The following is a 3,524-nucleotide window of genomic DNA, read 5'->3' as shown; positions in this document are numbered from 1 at the left end:
ATTAAGTAAGGACTTGTGTCGCTAAAGTTTCGTCGGAACGAAGTTACGGAAAATCACTTAACAAACGGAGACGTAACAGTATTCAAAAAATAAGATAAATGTAATTACTTTTCGGTTACATTATGCTACTGTATATCAAGAGTAAAAAATCAAAAGGACGTTTTTTTTCACACAATGGAGTTAAACTCTCGGTTAGTTGTTTCAGCTGACAAGTTTCGGTAACACAGTTACGACCATCAGGATTGTGTATTTACAAATTCTGGTGATCGTGACTAATAAAATTTTAATATTCCTTGTCCCAAAAAACGTTGTATTTTTACCATTAATATACAGTAGCACAATGTACCTGAAAAGAAATTATCTTTATCTTATTTCTAAAATGCCATCTGTTTTAAACATTAAGAAATAAAGGTTTCTTTGGTTTTTTGTCGAAATAAAAAAATAATAGTATTTATTGGACATAATTCCATGTTTTAAATGAGTTTTGATGAAATAGATCTAATTTTACTGATTTTTGTTTTGTAATTTTTAAAATATCGTCTTGAAATTTGTTTTAACAGTGCTATGACAACTGCTCAGGGACTGATGACGTCAAAGATTCTTGCTGTCTACGGAGTTATGGTATTGTAGAAATAAATGCAGAAGCGTAAGGTAGGCTTAGTTGTGGGGAAGATTGTTTAGTTTGGAGTCATTTTTAGTTTTTTATTCATCAGTACAGTAAGCTAGAAATTGAAGTAATTCAAGAATATTTTGTTGTTAAGTATAAGGTAAGAACATATCATTATAAAATATGAACTTAGAAGGGATGTTTTTTCGTTTATAACTCGTTATGACTGAGTATGACTATGACTCGTACTCGTAGTCATCGGAGACAGATTTCGAGGTTTAACTAACGAAAGCTAGTTTCAGACTGTCTGAGACCGTGATAAATTTACACTTAAAAGTTAAACTAATTGTAGTTATTTTTTATATTTTAAATTAGTCAACGTTAGTTGTCCTACTCATTAGCCATCACAGCATACTTTTACGAGCTAGTTTCGTGTTTTAGCACGATTCCCAAAATGATAATGTTAATAAATTAACCAAGTATGTAAAACTGACTATCAATTATTAAAATAATAAGTATTGCAAAGAAAGAGTAGATTACAAATGGTTAGTTAGCATACTATTATTATTAAGGCCACTCTTAGTCTTATTAGAATATAACTACAAACATGATTTTGTTAAATGCAGTATTTTATACTTTTCGTGCCATAACAAATATCATACTGTTTTTCAAAAGTAAACAGTTTTGGAAAAAGAAAAACAATTTAATCTACTTCACACCATAATAGCTTTTGTTAGTGCAGTTTGATAATATAAATAGCATCTCAACCACTACTGTGTCTGTATATCACAGCTGGCCTGATGAGCCCTGGTACTGAGTAAAAGGCCTTGTTGAGACTGGATTATGGATATAACAGATATAGTGTGGATGACATACTGTTATAATTTTTTGTTTACTTTCACTCATAAGATCTTAGAATTATACATCACTTCCTCCAATAAACCATTTTTAAAATGATCATGAAGCATTAGTTCATAAATAGTTGTGAGCAAGATGTTTACAAAATTCATACTCATATATATGTAGATGTCTCATCCATTTAATGTATTGAATATCTCACAGTAGCAGAAAAATAACAACCAGTGTCTCATCATTTTTTCTGTAAACTTGGTATGCCATTTTACTGTAAATGAAAAAACTTTAAAGCAGTATTATAATTTCTTGAGAACAAGTTAGGTTTTTTATGTGATATATTTGTAGTGTATATGTGCATGTACATAAAATATATCAATGTGTGAACATTTTAAAAGCCAATTGCATTATATTGTAAACAGTATAAATACAAAAATGCTTTGTTTCCAAAACTGTGCCAAAGGTATTTTTGTATCTAAATCTTATTCTATATTTGACAACCTAATGATTGTATTTTGTTACGTTTGTTCCCATTTCATCTAATTGCATTTAGTCTGTTGCCAGTGGGAGTACACAAATTGGAATGTTACTAAAGCAACACATAAACTAGCATTTAAAATGTTGCTAGCTGTATTCAAGAATGAATGGAATGCTGAACCATAATGTTTGATAATAAATGAAATACACAGTCATGTTAGAATGAAATATAGTAATTGTAGCAGATAGAATAAATAGCATTAAGGATCTCAAGGGTGTTTAGTTGATACTTGCACATGCATTGCATTGTTGAATATTAGTTCTGTTCATAATCCAACATTTAATTGAGGGTGAATCTGTAATAGTTGTTAGTGTTGTGTGTGTGCTTTAATCTGTCTTTCCCAGGCTACAACATACATTTTTGCCTGGCATTATCATTACATAAAAACAAATGTGCATTGGAAGTTAATATTCATTAGAAAGTAATCTATCTAAAAATAACTCCCTCTTTTATCATGTCATTGTATTTGTCTTGTCAGAATGCAGAAGTTAAAATAGAACAGAGTGATTAGGGACAAAATCTATTTTATCTAGCTTAACTATTAATTTCTAATGAACTATTGGGTGGATTATCATAGTGATTCCATGATATTAACTTTAGTATCTAAGGTTTCAGTGAAGCACAACACTACTTTCATCAATGATAGTTTGTTTTTGTTATCATATCCAGTATTTGTATTTTATGTTTACACCTCTTTACCTACTTTTAAAAATTCAAAACCTTTGGTGTCTGGTGGATGTTATCCTTCCAATTCTTAAACATGTGAAATGAGGCATGCTCATTTTGTAAACGTTTGTGGCTTTTTAAACACAATTTGGCTGTCCCTTTATAGCCCAGTGCTGAAGTAAAAGTAACCACAAGTAATTATTAATTAGGACTAAAAGTAGTGGAGTTAATTTGTAATGAGCCTATTCTTTTGAGCAACAGATTTCAGCCCTTGGCTTGTGCAGATGAGGAACTATTGGAGGGAAGGAAGACAAAAAGGGTCAGAGAATGATGTGGATGATAAACTTAAGGAGGTTATAGTTATTGATGATTCCTTGACATAACATGTGGATAGGATAGTCTGTGGGGTAAATAGTGAGAAAAGAAGCAGATTGTGCTACCCAGGGCAGGGGTACAGGTGGAAGATATAACTGACAGAGCAAGATATATAATAAAGGAGGCTAGCATTGATGTAGGGAAAGGTAAGTCAAAGGAGCTAATTAATAAGTACCTGGGGTTGAGAAAAGCATTTAAAGAAAAAGACCATAACTTAAATGTGTCATGGGTACTGCCAAGAATTAATTGTAGGGACTAAATTATAAGAAGGTCACTAGGACTAAATGCTAGGCTTAGGCTAATATGTAAGAATGAGCAGATTGGCTGGTTGGACTTGTGGGATCAGTTCAATGAAAGAAGGGATCTTTTTCGATTGGATGGTTTACATTTAAATTGGATAGGGGCTGTCTTGTTTGTAAGGGCTATTAACTCAGCTGTAAAGGAAGTTTTAAACTATGACTAGATAGTGTTGAGGACCAGGATAAA

At 31.6% G+C, this 3,524-nt stretch overlaps 1 protein-coding gene across 5 annotated transcripts in view; it reads left to right on the top strand.

Moving 5' to 3' along the window:
* Window positions 1–592: 592 nt before the first annotated feature.
* The window catches only part of LOC106462829 (stress-activated protein kinase JNK-like), a 68,856-nt gene continuing 65,924 nt past the window's right edge, over window positions 593–3,524 (top strand). For 3 of the 5 annotated variants that reach the window (XM_022390201.1, XM_013922790.2, XM_022390202.1), the window contains exon 1: window positions 652–767. The gene's annotated coding sequence lies outside the window, so the exon portion shown is untranslated. Of the gene's footprint in view, window positions 768–2,924; window positions 3,185–3,524 lie in introns of all 5 variants that reach the window. The other 2 variants (XM_022390199.1, XM_022390198.1) reach the window with 2 other exon arrangements.

The sequence above is a fragment of the Limulus polyphemus genome, unplaced genomic scaffold (genome assembly GCF_000517525.1).
Source record: "Limulus polyphemus unplaced genomic scaffold, Limulus_polyphemus-2.1.2 Scaffold1260, whole genome shotgun sequence".
Classification (NCBI taxonomy): Eukaryota; Metazoa; Arthropoda; class Merostomata; order Xiphosura; family Limulidae; genus Limulus; species Limulus polyphemus.
Note: the sequence above shows the minus strand (reverse complement) of the source record. Positions and strands in the feature narration are given on the sequence as shown.